The sequence below is a fragment of the Dipteris shenzhenensis genome, chromosome 29 (assembly GCF_047967505.1).
Source record: "Dipteris shenzhenensis isolate YYH24624 ecotype China chromosome 29, Dip_SZ_1.0, whole genome shotgun sequence".
NCBI lineage: Eukaryota > Viridiplantae > Streptophyta > Polypodiopsida > Gleicheniales > Dipteridaceae > Dipteris > Dipteris shenzhenensis.
Window position 1 is genome coordinate 25,450,157 of NC_141624.1, and position 19,367 is coordinate 25,469,523.

General features: G+C 42.0%; 1 pseudogene; it reads left to right on the forward strand.

The window, feature by feature from the left end:
• The first annotated feature begins 13,843 nt into the window (after positions 1 to 13,843).
• LOC147882632 (serine carboxypeptidase-like 50 pseudogene) lies at positions 13,844 to 16,535 on the forward strand (annotated as a pseudogene).
• The last annotated feature ends 2,832 nt before the right edge of the window (positions 16,536 to 19,367 follow it).

The window sequence follows — 19,367 nt, forward strand, 5'->3', positions numbered from 1 at the left end:
CGTCCTGTTGAGCCACATCCTATTGCCATCACTCCGTATGCTATTGAATCCCTTGCCTCTCTTCTATTCTTCGATCCTTAGAGCCACTTGGGCTCTGATACCATGTTAAATTACACGGCCCAGTAGAATACATTCTATTTAAACATGCCCCAAACATGCATTCTATTTTAAGCAAGGGGAAGGGGACGGGTCAACTGAAGGGGAAGGGAAAAAGAACATGCATTCTATTTTAAACAAGGGGAAGGGGAAGGGATAAGGAAAGGAAGAGGGGAAGGAAAAGGGAGAAGGGGAAGTGGTAGGGGAAGGGAACATGGAAGGGGAAGGAAAAACAAAGCATGCATTCTATTTTAAACAAGGTGAAGGGGAAGGGGAACTAGAAGGGCAAGGGACATTAAGGGGAAGGGAAAAGGAAAGGGACATGAAGAAGGGGAAGGGAAAGGGGAAAGGGGAGGGGAGGGAAGGGGAAGAGAAAATGGAAAGTGAGAAGGAAAAAAGGAAAAGGGGAAGAGAAGGTGAAGGGGAAGAGAAAAGGGCGAAGTGAAAAGGGAAAGGAAAGAGCCAAGTGAAAAGGGTGAAGGGAAAGGGAATGGAAATTTAGGGTAAGGGGAAGGGAATTGAAAAGGGGAAGTTGAGAGAAAAACTTGAGAAGAGAAACCAAAATCAAGATACCTGGAAAGAAACTTCATTTTTAACGTGTCTCCTCACTCCAATCGATGTCCCTCTTGCCCATGAGGTGGTTACAAGATATAGAGGTTCACTGGAAGCTTAACACAGATGAATGAAACTGATGTAATTTGGGTTTTAGGTTGTATCTCTCATAGCATCAATATTAGCATCGCTATTTGGTCCAAAAAAATGTTGAAAATCAATAGGTGCATTAATTTTCTTCTTTTTCTATTTCATCTCAAAATTTTAATACTTCTCTCCATCCTAGTTCTTCATAGAGTTTAGAAGATGATAACATGTAGTGGATTGTGAAATTTTGAAACCTAGGAGTTTTGTTTTAGGGTCTATATCCCTCTTTTTACTGCACATTGCCTTACTGAATTTTTGATAGGATAAGGCTAAATTCATGGCTCTGTGATCCGTAGTGGGAAAAGACTTGGTATGCATATAGGTCACTAAGGGCCCCAAATTTGTACCAAATCTTGTTTAAAAAATGGTTCCACATGTTTTTTTAGAAAGACCCTATGTGGGTCCACAACGTCCGTTTTCCATGGGCATGTGGGGCATCCATGCGTGAAACTAGATCAAATTAGCAAGCCTATAATTCATGATGGTACAAACATTCATGATCAGTGTTATTGCATTTGGAGTAGCATGATGCCTTGTTTTAGGTTTACCTCCTTTTTTTACCAAACCAATTTGACTGAATTTTTGATAAGCGTAAGGCTAAATCCATGGCTCCATGACCTTTAACGGGACAAGAATTGGTATGTATCTAGGTGTCTGAGCTCCTAGATTTATATCAAATCTTGTCTACAAAATAGTCCTGCACATCCACTTCTTTTAGAAAAACCCTATGTGGCATGCAGTGCTACACTATGGGAGAACGATGTTGTTTCCATGGGCATGTTAGGCATCCGTGGGAGAAATTGGACCTAAATTGGTAGGAATCTATTTAATAAAGGTACAAATATTCATGCCATGTTTTATTGCATTTGGAGTAGCATGACGCCTTATTTTAAGGTCCGTATCTCTTTTTTTACTAGACCTTGCATCACTAAAGTTTAGATAGGGTAAGGCTTCTAGCCATGAAAATGGTACCCAATGGCATGATACTTTGCATGGGCCTCAAAATAAGTAATTTTAAGGCTTTCACAAAGTATCATGCCCATCAGGTACCATTTGCATGGTGAAGAAAGAATATTTCATTGTTTTTCACCATGCATCATGCATGAGCATAGGAAAACATGCAGAGGAAGCATGCCTCAATGGTCATCTAGCCATGTAAATGATATTTGATGTGCATTATAGATTGTAAGGGACTTATTCTAGGTGATTTTAAGGCCCATTCAGGACATCATGCCCATTGAGTACCATTTGCATGGCTAGAAGCACACCAATGTGTGTTTTGCATCGAAAATGCATGTTGCATGGTGAAAAACAAGGAAATATTCTTTCTTCACCATGCAAATGGTATCCAATGGGATGATACTTTACATGGGTATTAGACCAGGTGATTTTAAGGGACCTACAGATTACCATGCCCATCTTGTACCACTTGCATGGCTAGAAGACAATGGTCATCTAGCCATGTAAATGATATTTGATGTGCATTATAGTTTGTAAGAGACTTATTCTAGGCGATTTTAAGGCCCATTTAGGACATCATGCCCATCAAGTACCATTTGCATGGCTCGAAGCACACCGATGTGTGTTTTGCATTGAAAATGCATGTTGCATGGTGAAAAACAAGGAAATATTCTTTCTTCACCATGCAAATGGTATCCAATGGGATGATACTTTACATGGGTATCAGACCAGGTGATTTTAAGGAACCTGCAGATTACCATGCCCATCTTGTACCATTTGCATGACTAGAAGACTAGCAATGCATGTTCTCCTCCACTCCTGCATGATGCATGGTGAAAAGAAAGGAAATATTCGTTCCAAGCCATGAAAACGGTACTCGATGGGCATGATACTTTCCTGATACTTTGCAAGAGCATTAAATTAGATAAGTTTAAGGCATGTGCAAGGTATCATGTCCATCAAGTACCATTCATGACTAGAAGCACAACAATGCATGTTTTGCATCGGAAATGCATGATGCATTGTGAAAAACAAGGCAATAATCTTTTTTCACCATGCACATGGTACCCATTGGCCATGACACTTTGCATGAGCCTTAAATTAGGTGATTGTAAGCCTTGTGGAAGCTATCTTGCCGACCAGGTACCATTTGTATGGCTAAAAGACCACCGATGCATGGTTTGCTAAGAAACAAAGTCTCACTATATCAGTTCGAAAGTAGTCAATATATTCTATAATGGTAGCTGATCCACATCAAACACTGTGAGTACATGGTATTTCCGCCCATCAATTTCATGAGATGGATTAACTTTTTTTGGATATCAAAGGATGGTTAGACATTGGCTTTTAGTCCCTCTTTTAGTAAGAGTTCTAATATACTCTAAAGTATAGTTTCATTTCATGTACTTCCGAACTGGTGCTTTGAATTCATTGAATGGATCAATGTCCCAGGTTACTTTAAACACTACTTCCAAAAGGAAATAAAATTCTTGACTCAAAAAAGTATGCAAAGAAAATGCTTGCATCATTAAGAATTGGATTACAAGTCAATTCATGCATGCCCCAATGATTGCATCCTTTATAGAGGAACATATGATCACTCTACAACTTGTCCACAATGTGACGCATCTCGATATTGGCAAGACACCCAAGGACTAGAGGAACATATGATCACTCTACAACTTGTCCACAATGTGACACATCTCGATACCGGCAAGACACCTAAGGACAAAATATTTTGGGAAAGGTATTGTGATGCATGCCCATATTAACACACATCTCGCACCTATTTTATTGTGGATCATTATTTGGACTTATGGATTGGCATTCTTGCGACACACTCTGCGGATGGAACATAGTAAGGATCCCTACAGATGGAAAGGCTTAGAGACATGTAGAAAACAAGTGGCCAGAGTTTGGTCTTTGGCCTTGACATTTGCGTCTTGGATTAGCTATGGATGGTGTTAATCCATTTGGCCATCAGTTCACATCATGGTAGTAGTAGTCACAATCTACAATATTTCTCCTTGGACCTTGGCTGACCATAAAGAAGGTGCATTTGGTGGTCCCTCATTGTGCCAAGCAAGTACAAGGTGAAGGACATGATTGCATATCTAGCCCCTTTGGTAGACAAGCTACAAATTTTATGTAATGGCATGTAGGTTTATGAAATTTCAAAGCCTTTGGGCCAACACCATTTTCAAGTAAAAGGCATTATGATGAGAACCACGCATGATTATCTCAGATTGCATGATTGCTCAAGTATGAAAATTCTATTCCTTAAGATTCACCAAAATCGATTTGTGATTGTTTTCTTCTTTTACTTCTCAAAACCATTTTCTTGTGTCCTATATTTTAAATAGGTCTGCAAGTGTCCGGATACCACACATGTCCAATTTGTGAATATAGTTTGTGGAGTAGATACTCAAAAACTATTTCAGAGATGGTATTTGAGAAGCACAGGCGGTTTCTTCCTATGGACCATCCATATTGAGTGGATCCATCCTTTGGGAAGAAAAAGTAGCTCCTATTCCTCATCATGATATTTGGTGATTGGGAGCAACTTTGGCATGATGCAGAAGTCAAAACACCTCCACTTGGCATACAACATCTTTCCATATTTAATACTCTATAGAGGTAGCATACAATCACATATCTATTGGACCCAATGCACGTATTAAAAAAAGTGGAAACATATTATTGGGGATAGAGATACCCAAAAAACACAAGAGGACTTGAAAGTGATGAAAACCAAAAGAGCCTTCTAGCCAAAGCAAAACTATGCCGGCAAGGTGATTTTACCAAAGGAACGATGGGTGTTGACAAAAGAAGAAGAGACCTTGGTGAAGAGTGTTATCATGGGTAAACCAGGTACATGTATAGCTTAAAGGATAAATTTACTTCGAATGAGAAACTAAGTGGTATAAAGTTGCATGATTGGCACAAAATGATACAAGTAACATTATTTCCACTTGATTTCAAAACATTTTTAGACTATTGTTTCCTATTTATTGACACATGATTGTTACTATAGTATGTACTTCGAATCACTTTGCAAGGATGTAGTACTAAAGATGCACCTGGTGCCATAAACAAGCTCAGTGTATTTGTGAGTTATGTCATAAGGTCAACAATCGTATGTCTAATTTCCCTTCACATGGCAAAAGTTGGTTCCAATGATTACTGATGGATAAATGCACATGGATTTCAGTAAAAGAGATTTAAAAATTATCCATTTCAAAAATGAGAATTCTTAGCATTGAGGCTATATGTTTGATTGAAAAGGCATTTACCAAACAAGTATCATGGACATCCAATTGCATCTATTCGTGCACTTGGCAGATGAAGTGGCATATGCTAGCACTTTGCATAGATTTTCTTGGAACGATTTATGAAGGTGTTGAAAGGGTATAAAAAACAAGAAGTTAGACTAGAGGAAAGGATGGTTGAAGGTTGGCTAGTGCAAGAGTCAATGTTTTACATTACGGAGTTTCTTATACAACTCATGCCAAACATGCCTCGACTTTGGGATGATAGCGATGATCCGTGATTTGTAGGAGATATGGGACAAGAAAAGGGAAATGAGTGTCTCCTTGTAGCTCAAAGTGAACACCTTTTTTCTTTACAATTATGAAGAAATGGATCAAACAATAAGAAGAAAAATGAGCTAAAAGAAAGGAGGATAAAAAAGTGTGGCAAAGGACCAATAGATGTAAGAAGTATCCCCCAGAGTTATCAGAAATGTGTGCTACATGTAGCATTGATTGGTTCAATGCCCTCGAGCTAATCGAAGAGGTTAGATTTTGACAGATAGGGAGGAGGAATTTGCAGGGGTTGTGATCTAAAGGTATACAATCATGTTTCTTTTATTTACATTCATTTATAATCTTTTTGTATATGCTAAGGAGAATCCATTATCTTTGCAGTACCGTTCTTTCAAAGCAATGTGGGAATATGGTAATCATTACTGAGTACAAAAAATTGATGTAAAATGCAACACATTTTATTGAGGAGTCATGGCCAACTTTTTGCAAGACAATAGAGCTAATGGGACGATTACAAATCTCATTGCATGTGAAATGGGTTATTTTGGAACTATACAAGATATTTGGGCAAATTAATTTCAGAAAACTCAAAGTATTTATATTTGATGTGAAATGGCTCAAGGTCAAACCAATCGAGTGGATGACTAGTGGTGACTTATGATTCAAGTTGTACCTAGAAATCGACATGTCTTTGAAGATGTGGAAGTAGAGAATGAAATAGAAGATCAAGAAATAGATGGGTTGGAAGCTAGCACTTCCAATACCCCTTCTACAAGAGTTTTGGGACATGAAGATAGTTTGAGTTCCTTAGAGGGTTTCTCAAACACTGATTTTGAAGACCTCGATCTACATGATAAAGACGTGCGAGACCACGGATAATCGAGAGGATGAGCATCAATCTCACAATGAAGATTCCAATGAGGCTTCGATTGATTGCAAGATGGAGGACAACATTGATACAATATATTTTTGGTTGTGATACCATTGGAACTTGATTTCATTATTACAAGGTGTAGGGTGAAACCTCACATTGTCCAAATGTATTCAATTTGATTATCAATGCCTTTTTGATGCTTTGTATTTTTCCGGAGGATTTACCGATGCTAATGTCAATGGTAATATCAACGCTTTGTTCTAAAACATATAGTACCATTGACGCTAATATCGACGAAAATTCTGGCGTTATGTCATTTTGGCACAAATATGGATGGATTTCATTTTCACTCAAAATAATAAGCATCGATGAATATCATTGAAAAAGGGGCTAATTGTAGTAATATAAGTCAGTCTCCTAAATCTTGCAAATGCAACTAGATGGTAGTGATGACATGTAGGTAGTTGAGTTGAGAATTAGACATACGGGAAGGACTATCTTAGATGTGATGGATGATGGAATGAAGAGGCTTTTGTTTAGTGTTGAAGCACTTGAATTGGTTGATTGTCTAGAGTGGTGATCAAGGTTTGTGCACAGGCTTTGAGTCATGGATCATATGCGACGCTTGCTTCATCCACGGGTCAATTTGTATGAGAACACAAAATATTTTGTGTGTTATGGTAGGCAATGAGAATGTCTCTATTATGTTGCATTTTCTTTCCCACATGCTTGCTTCTCCTTGGATTTTGCAAATTCCCCCCCTCATCGCCCTACCTCCCCACCCAATAAACTGATCTAAGTGACATATGTAATTTAGTCTCTTGAAAATCCAAAGTATATCCACATTGCAAGGGTCGGATTTGTGAATGAAATGTTTCTTCCCTATGGTTAGTGAAAAAGGTTGTTATGCAGTAATAGCTACTCACCTTTGCCTTCTAACTCATTCAAAAGATGATGAAACAACCAATCAGTTGACTTATTTGGAATGAGTGAGTAACAAAATTCGTATTTTCTTAGCAAAATGAAATGGTTGAAGCCAAATTTCCTATGTGCATGAACATAATCGGACATGGAACCAATTTCAAGTCACAATTTGTCGTGCATGTAACTTAGGGCGGGAGCCCTACATTTTGCATGCACACTTTTTTGGTGTGACCACTAACCCACCAAACGAATCAGAGTAGCACCGATCCATATTTGAAGAGCTTGAATTGAGTAGCTTGATGGCAATCCATAGAGGATCTTGAAACACCTAATCAAAGATTTACATGTGAGCAATCTAAGAGCTCACTTGGAGAAAATGATCCACTCTCCCTAATTGATCACACTCCATAATCTATTAATTAATTCATTCACCCTCTCCCATCCCCCCTCTTCCATCTCAATTAACTGATTCACCCTCCCATTAATTAATTGTGTTGCATCGTTTAGCCCTCTCATCTCCCTCTCCCTCATCTCAGCTCGACTCTCCCTGTTCCTCACCCTCCCCCACACCTGCTCGTCTCACCTTCTCTCTCCTCAAGTCCCCTTTCTCTCCCCCCCTCTCCCTTCGGCCTTGCCCTTTGGTCACCTCGCAGCCTTACCTACTCTCTCCCCCTTTTGGGTCCTTTATACTTCATGTGAGGCAGTGGAAGGAACAATCTAGAGGGCGATGGGAGATTTCAAGACACATGGCACAACCTCCCCGCTTCTCCCCAAAAAACACTAAGTAATGAATTAATACGGGGTGTCATATCTCTCCCTGCTCAACTCATCAAAGACGAATAAGACTAGTATGCAACCCATGCATTGCTGCAGATGCAGAAGACAATGATATATATCGAGTAAACTATATTTAGAGTGGCATCTGTCATAGATCTTCTATATACTTGTAAATTAGAACATGAGTGGTAGATGTTATTCCCTCAAGAATAATATGATCCTCCACGGATAAAATGATGTGTGTAATTAATGACTATTTAATAGATTGGTAATCTCTATCAATATGGGTAAACATTTTTGGGTGAAGTCCCCCTGCAGCACTTGCTAGAGCAATAGTTGTAGGATAGTGAGAAGATCCATCAATGTATGCTCGTAGGTTTACCCCAAGGAGCAATGTTTTTGGGTGAAGTCCCCTTGCAACACTTGCTAGAGCAATGGTTGTAGGATAGTGAGAAGATCCATCAACATATGCCCGTAGGTTTACCCCAAGGAGAAATGTCTCCATGTGAACAAAGCATGTTCTGTAGTTACTATTGGAGAACCTTTAAATCTAATAAGTTCCACAGAGATGGAATAAGAAGGCATACCCCCCCCCCCCTTTCACACACACACACACTTGTGAGTAGTGTGGTAATGTACCTATTCAAATTTCTATCCAATCCACTTCTGCATGGTGGCCAAAGTAAGCACACTACCTAGCCAACCATGCATGGTCTTGATAGTGTGATATAGTCCCATGCTTTTCCTTAAGTATGAGGCTCATTCTTGGGAGTTGTTCTTTGGATCCTTGATAGTGCTATTCACGGCTCTATGTATGACTTTACCCTACTATGTGGGTTGATCTAAAGTGACTATGATCCTTGGCACAATTTAAAGTGGTCTTTACATTGTCATACTAGTAGTGGGAAATTGTAAACTACTTTCACAATTGGCCTCATAAATAATATCAACCAATCAACTTCTCTCCACATAGAGGTTCACAAAATGACATGTCCAATCAAGACATGTGAGTTTTCCTTTCTCGTTATGAGGTCACATGTTTCCCTATCTCATTATCATCATATGTGAGGTTGTAATAGTTGCACTTTTTCAATTCAATCTTCTACAAAGTCCTTGAATTGCGAAGTTGGATTGATAGTCCTTTGATAGTCTTTATTCTTTGACTCCTCTTCCCTTTGTTAGGAGCATGGTGAGCTCAAGAAGAGAGTTTTGCAAAACAAAGAGTGGCCATTGGTTTTCACATGGAGTTTTGTCTGGAGGGGTTCACCTCAAAAAAATTTAGTGTACCACGTGCATTCAAAAGGAGTGGTATTTTAATTTAACTTTTGAAAAATATTTAATAGGATTACAATAACAGGAGGGGGTTTTTAATTCAAATTTGGGAAAAAATCCGTTAGTTCATAAGTAAAGAGGGTGATTTTATTAGAGGGAAAATTTTAGTCGAGGGATTTTTTAAATACCCCTTGAATGCACATGATACATAGGTTTTCTTACTAGTGCACCCCCTGAGAGCTATGTACTCTAGCTTTGATTTCTTTCCATTTTCTCGCTTTTAGGTGGGACTTGATCGAGTCTTGAATGATACATCAATTCGAGACTGCAAGCACACTCATGTTTTGAGTGATCACTTGCCTTAGCAACGTTGAGCCAACCCGAGGAAGGGGGAAAGCACATCACCAAGCCTATGCCAAGTTGCATCTAGTAATGACTATCTTGCTAGCATCTCCATTGTTACCCAAGACAATATCTTGTTCTTTATGCCCATAAATGGACATATGTTGGTGATACCTCATGTTGATTAGATCATGATAATTGCGATTACTCTTATCATTGCCCACCATGGAAAGAAAAGGAAAGGAACCTTGAACGGAAGCATATCGGGAAGTCTTGACCAAGTGAGCCAGCACCCCTTGAGCCTAGGCAAAGGGATGAACAAGTGACCAAGTGAGCGAACACCCCTTGAGCCTAGGCAAATGGATGATCCATGCGATAGATGGATGCCTCAATTAGGCAAGGGCACTTATGGCGAAGTGCTTCTACTACATTCCCTACTTCTTTGACATCCTCTCCACCCCCATAACCGCACTTGGACAAATCTAAGAAGGGAGGGCACTTCAGTCTCCAAATCCTAGACCATACACCCCAAATTGTGTGAACAACCATCTCTACTCTACCTTATTCCTACTCCACCCCTTTCTCTAACTTGTCTCTGACCACATTGGCCGATCATTCCATATGTCCACTGCTTCCTTTGTTGATCTCAAAAACTCCCAGCCAAACACCAAGATACTCGATACCCACTTGCAACGTTGCATACGTTGTGGTTGCTTCTCTCTTCGGCCTCCTGGGCCGATGAACTTATACAATTAACGCTTTTCATATATTCCTTTGAACGTTTCATACATTTTTGGAGCCCAAATGCTCCTAAAGCAGCATGGAAAGATGAAATATAACAACACACGAATGTTCATGCAATCTCACAACGCATGGATGTTCATCGCTCTAGATAATCAAACACGGAATCCAAAATCTAGGTATACTTCTAGATGATGGGAAGATTACGGCATCAAAGAAACTATACCTATGGAGGGATTTAATTTGTGAAGCTTCAAATTCCTGGCGTGCTAATCATTCAATTCTCCTCCATTGCCCCAAGCCCCAAGAAGCTTCTGAAGAGGAAGCTTCAAGGAAGGATCAAAGGAAAATGTCACAAATCTACGGCGGCAAAGAGGCGATCGATCACACAGAGGGGAGCACCTTCTTGTTGTGGTGATGGAGGCAAAAGCTCCCTTGAAAGTATCAAACCTTCTTGTTGTCGTGTTGGAGGCAAAAGCTCCCTTGAAACTATCAGACCAATAACGAATGCACAAAAAGCTTCGAAGAATTGGCCGATTAGCCTTGTCCCTTTCTAGACTCGATCTCCTCCACTCATGATTACCTTAAGGTGTTATTTGTGAAAAAGAGGATCACTTGAACAAAAAGGGACTACATTCATGAGCTTTTTGAGCTTTCTTGGGTGTTGCATCTACTCTTCCTACCTCCAGGCGGTGTCTTCCTCCACATACCAAATCACAAATTCCAAAAACGTTACTCTTCCTCAAACTCATGGTAGATGGGCAATTGCCTCGCTCAGCTCACAGATTGGGACTCTCTCTCTCTCTCTCTCTGTCTCTCTTTGGCCTCTTTGTGCATCTGGAGGGCATTGGTTCTCGTTTGATAAAGGTGCATAGGTGTCATGCAGTAACCTTTCAAAATTGAGTCTTTCAAATTCCACACTTGGTGTAGTGCACAATCGAATTGAATTCTCCATGGGAAGCAATTGAGCTCCCTCACATTGAATTTAATTTAATTGAAATCAAATCAAATTTTTAAACATAAGAATGCTCAAATTGAGGACACATGGTAGCTCTTCACCTCGAAGCTACCACATTCCTCTTTTTTGGCCTGCCACAGGGAGGTCTAACAGAAGGCGAAGGCGATTCAGTAGCGAAGATGGCAATTTTTTATTTTTAAAAAATCATAATTTTTTCTTGCTATTTTTCTCCTCCACATTTTCAAGGCCTCTCTCTCTCTTGAGTTAAGGTTCCCCTCATTTTGAAAAGTAAAATTATTATTTTTGTATTTGTTAGGGGTTGAAGGACGTGTACTTCCGGCACCCTTCCGGCATTGGCCTATGGCTACCATGCATGCTGTGGCACTTGTCATTCCTATTTTCGTGATCAGGGATCAAAGGACGTGTAATCTCGACATTGGTCTATGACTACCATGCATGGTGTGCGACGTGTCATTCTTGTTTTCGCGTTGCTTCATGTGAGTTTTTGTGCTAACATCGTCACTTGCTACTACTGAGTTCTTAGCTATTGGCTATTCCAACTCTGCAAGTAGCCTGCAGCTATTGGCTATTCCAACTCTGCAAGTAGCCGTCCAAGATACTCGAGATAGGCAGATCATATTTGTTTGTGAAGACATCAATCGATAGTGTGTGATATGGAACCCACCCATAGTGAGAGATGTTGTAAGGTCAAAGATCAACGGCAGCTGAGAAGGTAGGGGAGATTGCTTTCTTTATCAAGAACAAAGATGCTTGCAATAACTACGTTGATCTGCCCCTAACACGGTGGATTCTCTGAGCTAGAGAATGTGAAGTCTATTAATTTGGCGTGGATAGATGAACAATTCTTTGATTGACTCGGCATGGGTTCAGATGAGCCATGCATGCAAGGTTATTCTGAGGAAGGCCTTGCATGCCTTCGTGGGCTATAAAACAGTACTTCCGTTGATTTGGATTGTGTTCTACGTTTTGGTGTGTCATATTGCTCTTGTCGAATGTATGGCTCATCGTGAATTCACAAGCGAAAATGATATTGCTGCTCATTCGGTGGAGGGAGGGCAGGATTCACCACAGTCCATGGACACTGGAGAGAACACTTTCCACACGGTTGATCTTTCATCTCCTCTGTTTCAATTCATTTCGATTCTGTTTCTTTCTATTATTCGCTTCTGACTCACAAGTTCTTGTGCTCTTTTGCAGAGATGGTGAAACATGCTTCTGGAAAAGCGATTGTAGAGACGAACGATGATACGATGTCGTCTATGAATGGTATGATTCCATGAGTTTATGCTCTGCAGCATTGTCTAGGCAAGTGAGTCCCAATTTCCAATATTTCATCGTCCTGCATGCGCAGATCCAGTCGTGCGAGCTTGTTCAATGCCTTGCTATGACGATAAGAAAGATTTGAAACTTGCACCAGCCACTTTTAGCTCACCGTTGCTGCTGTCGACCAATGTTAGACCTCCCAAACAATCATACCTCCTGAAGAGTTCAGTAATCAACAGAGAGACCAAGTGTTCACTCTCAAAGGAATTTCAAGCAGCAACGCGTGAAGTGTACGTAGAAGGTGGGATGACCGATGTCTTTGTTTTGTTTTTACGCTCGCACGATCCATCGCGCGCAAGGGCTTACCATGGGCTACCTCGCATTCGACCTATCAGGGATAAAAGCACATGGTCCGGTGTACATAGCACTCTCTCCTGTCTGCGACCCTAGTAACCTATACATCTTATAGCCTCTACAAGAAAAACATGTTGACCAATCCGTCCTTCACGAGCTAGACTGGCTATGAACTTTGCGCTTGTGGCGTCCCCACCAAATAGACTTCAGCTGCAATGGCAACACAACACACTCCCTATAATCATTGAACACAAGATCGTTTATAGCACACAGAGACGACATACTGTCGAGACCCAGTGTCATGGTTGCGTCTATCTTATGCTTGCAAGAGCTTCATGCAAAAGAATGAAACAAAGCGACTATCAAAGGCTTCAACGACGTGCATGGCGAAGGAGGGCTTGACATTGCAACCTTCTTCAAGGACAAATGCTCACTGCTACAAAAAATTACCTTCAACAAACTCGGTGTCGAATGTTTGCTCACTTCTTTTGAAATCCCAAGGTAGAGTGTCGTCACGGTCATCAATGTGTACAAGTCACCCACCGCACGTGCTAGCACTCTACTGGATGCGTTACAGTACCTGCTCCAATGCATGCGGCTAGGTGCTAGCACGTACATAGTTGGTGACTTCAACATTTGCTTTGTCAAGCGAAGTCGCGCACTCGACGCATTGCAACACTTCATGTCAGAGAGGGACATGGAACAACTAATCACACGACCAACAACAATCCCTGGGTCCACCTTAGACCACATTTGGGTGAAAAGCAACAACATCAACTCTTCGAACGGTTGCAACTACAGTTACTGGTCCGACCACTCGCTCGTGTAGAGCATCATCGTGGCATAATGTGCATGTAATTCATCTTGTTTCCCACGGTTCATAGGTTATAAAAGAAAAAGATTCTTGAGAGCATATGCTTGTAAAGTAAAACGTTGGGAAAAGGCGAAATAGAAAGGGAAGAACTTTTGAGAGGATCTTTTGGTAGCTTCTTGCAACTTCTGTCATCCACTCTCAGATTTAGCGGGAGTTGATGTTTCTTCCTGCGGATCAACGCACATTTTGAGCACAATTGAGTACATGTTCAGTGTGAGGAAGACTGTGGATTGATTGAGTCCGAAATGCGCGGGGATCAGATGGAACATGGTGTAGACGGGCGGTAGAAGATCGCAGAATGCAGCAATTGAGGCTTGCCATAGCTCCAATTTAGGAATTTGAGGGAGCGCCTGCCCAAGCCAGAAATCGAGATCGAAAGAGCGCGAGCAGAACGATTTTCCCGCTAAACCGATCAATAGATTCTGGTTCCTGAATTACCATGGGACTGAATGCAGTCTTGGGTCTGGCATGGACGCTGGCAGCATTGAATTGGGCGGCGGCGGCAGGAGGAGAAGGAGGAGGAGGAGGAGGAGGAGGAAGCAGGCTGCCAGAAGGCGCGGTGCCGCGGGAGGCAGTCCCGACAGCGTCGGGGTATCTTGTGGTGAACGAGAGCAGCGGGGCGCGCATGTTCTTCACGTACTATGAGGCAGAGGAAGCAGGGGGGAGAGGGAGGGGGAGAAATGGCGATGGCGAGGTGAAGAAGCGGAAGGAGGAGAAGCAGGAGATGGAGGAGGATGGGAGGCCAATTCTGCTGTGGTTGCAAGGAGGGCCTGGATGCTCGAGCATGATCGGCAACTTCTTCGAGCTCGGGCCTTGGCGAGTTGGCGAGGATCTCAAGCTCCATCGCAATCCAGCTCCCTGGAATCGCCTCTTCGGATTGCTCTTCCTCGACAATCCTGTCGGTGCTGGCTTCAGCATCGCCCCCTCCCTCTCTGAAATCCCCACCGATCAAGCCCATGTCGCTCGTGACGTCTACACTGCCCTCCAGGCCTTCTTCGATCTCTTCCCCTCCCTCCGTGATCGCCCCTTCTTCGTCACCGGCGAAAGCTACGCAGGGAAGTATGTCCCCTCCGTTGGTACCTACATCCTCAGCAAACAGGACGAACAACAGATCGCCCCGCTCAGCAGGCAGGATCCACATATTTCTGTCCTTAACAAGCAGCAGCAGCAGTTTGCGATCCGCAGCACTCAGATGAATTTTCAGTCTGCTGAGCCCCCTGCGCTCCGTTTGGATGGCGTGGCCATTGGCAACGGCCTCACTCACCCCGTCGCCCAGGTGCTTCTGCATTCTCCCACGGCTTACTACATGGGCCTAATCGACGAGACGCAGAGCGCCACAGCAGACGATTTGGCTCATCAAGCGGTGACCTACATCGAAGAAGAGAACTGGATAGAAGCCAACGATAAAAGGAACGAGCTGCTGGACTACATACAGAACGTGACAGGCCTGGCAACTCTGCTGGATGTGAGGAGAACTGTGGAGTATTACACCAGAGAAGATGGTGTGAATTATCTCACAACGTTCTTGAACGAACCTGAGGTTCAGAAGGGATTGCTAAACGCAGAGGTGCAGAAATGGGAGCCATGCAGCAGCGTGGTGAGGAAGAGGATGGCTAGTGATGTGCCCAAAAGCACCAAACATCTAGTAGAGACTTTGCTCAATCGATCCATCCCTGTTTTGCTGTATCAAGGGCAATTTGATCTGCGAGATGGGGTGGCTTCCTGTGAGGCATGGATGCAGCTCATCCAATGGGATGGAATCGATGCTTTCTTTGCTGCAGAGCGCAAGGTCTGGAAGGAGAACGGCATCCTGGCCGGTTATGTGCGCTCTTACTCTTCTCTTACGCATGCTGTCATCTCCAATGCTGGCCATCTTGTCCCTGCAGACCAAGAGTACCCCTCTCAACGTATGATAGAGGGCTGGATTTCTGGCAATGGCATAGCCTGATTCCTGTGGACTGTGGAGCCCTGGCACCCACATTTCATCAATGTGCTCTTGTTTGTGCTGGCTTCATCTCGTCTTGCACATCTAACCCACTGAGTGTGCCAAAGCCTTTTCTCATATTCCTTGCTTTCGGCCCCACGTTTCATATTTCTTGATTTCAGCTCGTCTTGCCCATCTAACCCACTGAGTGTGTCAAGGCCTTTTCTCACATTTCTTGCTTTCTTTCTTTCTCTCCACCACGTGCCAATGCCTTTCTCATCATTCTTGCTGCAGTCTCTCTCCCCCCTCATATGCCATATTTCCCACCTTACAATCCGTCAGCTCTGCATGCAGATGTTAGTTTTGTTTTTCGTGGCTCTGGCACATCTAACTTGCAAAGAGTTTACAATTGCAAATCTTACTAACCCCATCAACCTTGGAAATTCCATAGGGAAATGATCTATTCAAACTAGCCAACAGCTTTGGGATCATTCTTCCTCCCACATGAACGCTAAAAGCACGTTTTGATCCCTTTTTCAGTTTTCTGTGACATTGATCCAGAACATTGAAACTTCCTGCGGGGTCTATAGGTCTCTTTTAGCAAATGGATAAGAAAAATAGCAAGTATGCCTGTTAAGGCAGTCAAACAGCATTGGCAATCTTGTTTCAGGTCCCAAGAAATGCAATGATTTGTATAAGAGAACCTTCCAGTAACTTTTGTAAGTGGTAAAATAAATACTTCTGCCATGTTCTTGATGGTTGACTGGAAAAACCCTACCACTTCATGGCGCAACTGACCCATATCCACAGTTTTAAAAGAGAGGAATGTGGACGTTGTCATTTGTAGAATGCTGATAGATGGCATTTGAATGTTTGATTTAGACAGCCTTCAAAGATGTCAGTGGGTATTTGAGGACACTGATATATATTATTAAGAAACTTAAAAGACAATATATGTCTCTTATGGAAGTTTGTACTTTGCTGATCCTCCTCGTAGCTTTCATAATGTTTGAGGATGTAAGTGACAAAGTGGAGGTGTGATATGTTACCTTTGCTTGGGCTTTAACATTGGAACAGCAGAGACAGCAGTGGCATTGGCAATTTGGCATTGTTCATTATTACTTGAATAAGTGCTTTCTCGTAGCTTACAAATATATTTCTCATTAACATCTCTGGGTGGGGGGTAGCTTAAGGACATTGCAATGTTTGGTTCCCAAAGGAATCTGAGCTGGGAACATTCCCACAGGCAGGAAATTCTCAGGTCAGTTCCTGAATATTCCTGCTCACACGTCAGGCAAGGAAACAAATTGCTGCTCTTGTTCTTGTGCCCCTCTCGTTGCTCTCCCAACAGCAGCAGCACTCTTTGAAGATTTGGCATCCTTGCACCCTACAGCGCCCTCGCAGTCTGCATGGATTCCAATTGGTTGTCAGCCCATATGGCTGCCAATTGCAGCCCTCCGGCTCTTCAGCCTCCCTGGGGTATTTCCTAGTGGTCACAGGCACCCGAAAGGTGCAATTTGCCACGCCAATCAGTTGCAAATGTCCAAAAATTCAATACATGGTGGAATATAAAAAGGGCAGCCCAAAAGACAGACAATGCAAAGCAAAAGCCCGATAATTGTTATGACAGGTTTGAAGAGCAGGGCATTGGGCAAGGTACCATTCTCATCAGTATATATGTGTAAAGCAGAAACAGGGTGTCTATATGCAAGAAAGATGACACATAGAAGTGACAATGAAGGCGGCCCAGGTAAGGATCATGTGATGACAAACATGACAATGCACAGACAAGGTGATGTGGTGTTAATTGTTTCGACGCGTTGAAACCATGTTTCAAACGCCTTTTTGCAGCGAATGTCCTGCAAGTCGGAAGAATGAAACATGTCCAACCCCCCAAACATGAGAAAAATAGGTGGCACAATCCAGGTGACAGCTCTGGAAAAATGCCAGTTGGCAGGTTCTTTGCACTCCAACGCTCGTTGGTTATCTTCTCATAACGTGGATCATGAGCCATTTGGCTTGCAATAGCCTCCACATAATCTGGCAAAACGCTTGACAAGCACAAGAAGAAATGAAGCCATTTTAATGATGCCAGATATAGTCATATGGAACTTTACAAAGGATATGAAAGAACAAATCACCTTGAAAAAATCTTATAGATATAAAAAGTGAAGATTAGCTTGAAAACATCTTATAGATATTAAATAATGAATTAACATGAAAACCCTCAAATATACATGAATATCCACTTAGTTATCTTCACACAATTTGCTCTCATCACTAGCAACAAGGGTTGTCAATTTCTTCTGATCAAAACATACTGATGCTTAATCTCAAAGATGATATCAATCCAAAATACTAAAGTGTATAGAAAGTTAAAGTTCACACAATATGCAACATGAGCAAGAGGTCAAATGCTTACTAGTCATCATCGTATGGAGAGACCTGCAAAAAAATCCGCGTCATGTTAAGTGCCTACTCCATCTCCCAACTATCTCTTCTTCCCACAAAGAAGAGCCACCACATGTGATGAAATGAGTGCACCATTAAGGTCCATGGCCACATACATGTGAGTTCAGGCAAGCTTGTAGTAAGGGAGTAACACTACACCCTAACTAAAGTGCAATACCACTAGGGAGTAACACTACACCCTAACTAATGTGAGTTCAGGCAAGCTTGTAGTAAGGGAGTAACACTACACCCTAACTAAAGTGCAATACCACTAGGGAAACAAAGAAGCTCCAAGTAACAAACCACAAAGGTGTGTCTTCTTTGCATGCCACCTCGCCAATCATGACCACCTATGTCTCTTACCTTGCTACTAGAAGGCAAGTGATGGTAGACGATCGAATCAAAAGGAATGAGATGTGCTTCCTGAAATAGAGGCTTGCTAGATTTCAAGTACATGGGAGGCTTACATCCACACCTATGAACTAGGAATGGCATAGATACAAAGCACTACAACATAATACACAAGGAATTTTCATAAGATATCCATGAAAAGAAAATAACAATTTTTAAATAAATGCTATTTTAACTTTTGGTGTTCTTACTTTAGTCTTGGATCCCATGAGCTCAACATAACCAAAAGGCAAGTGATGCATGACCAAAACATGATGCCATACATCCAAACCTGACACCAAGACATTGCTCTATCCATCCCATGGAAGGTCTTCTACCAAGAACATTGCATTAGTGCTAACCTACCATGAACGCACTTATTTTGCTCAATTGAAACCCACTACAAACTAGCTTACGGGCATGAGAGCTCATAATCAATAACCATCCATTATCAGACATGGAAGCTGCTGCCACAAAAATGCCAGAATGCACATGCTCCTCCCATGGGGGACTAAACATGGGGCCATAAAGCACACCACCAAATGGAAGATCCAAAAAAATTACATCTGCAGCCCAGTTCACGAGTTTGCCATTATGCATGTACCGCCCACCCTTAGGACAAGATGTCCTAAAGTGCTCGTGAATTTGTGTATACATTGAGTTCTTCACACCACATGCTAAATCTCTACCTATGTCAATGTAGGCACCCACATTGGACAAGCAATGATGATCTCCACCACTAGATGGCATGAAATCTTTCTTGTGCGCACCAAGGAACACAAACGTGCTCATATTTTTTGCAACATGAGAGTTGCTGCCATCATCTTTTTTTCAACAGGAGAGTTATAGACAAACTAAAACCAGCACAAAGTAAGAAATGGATTATTCCACTCTACTTAAAT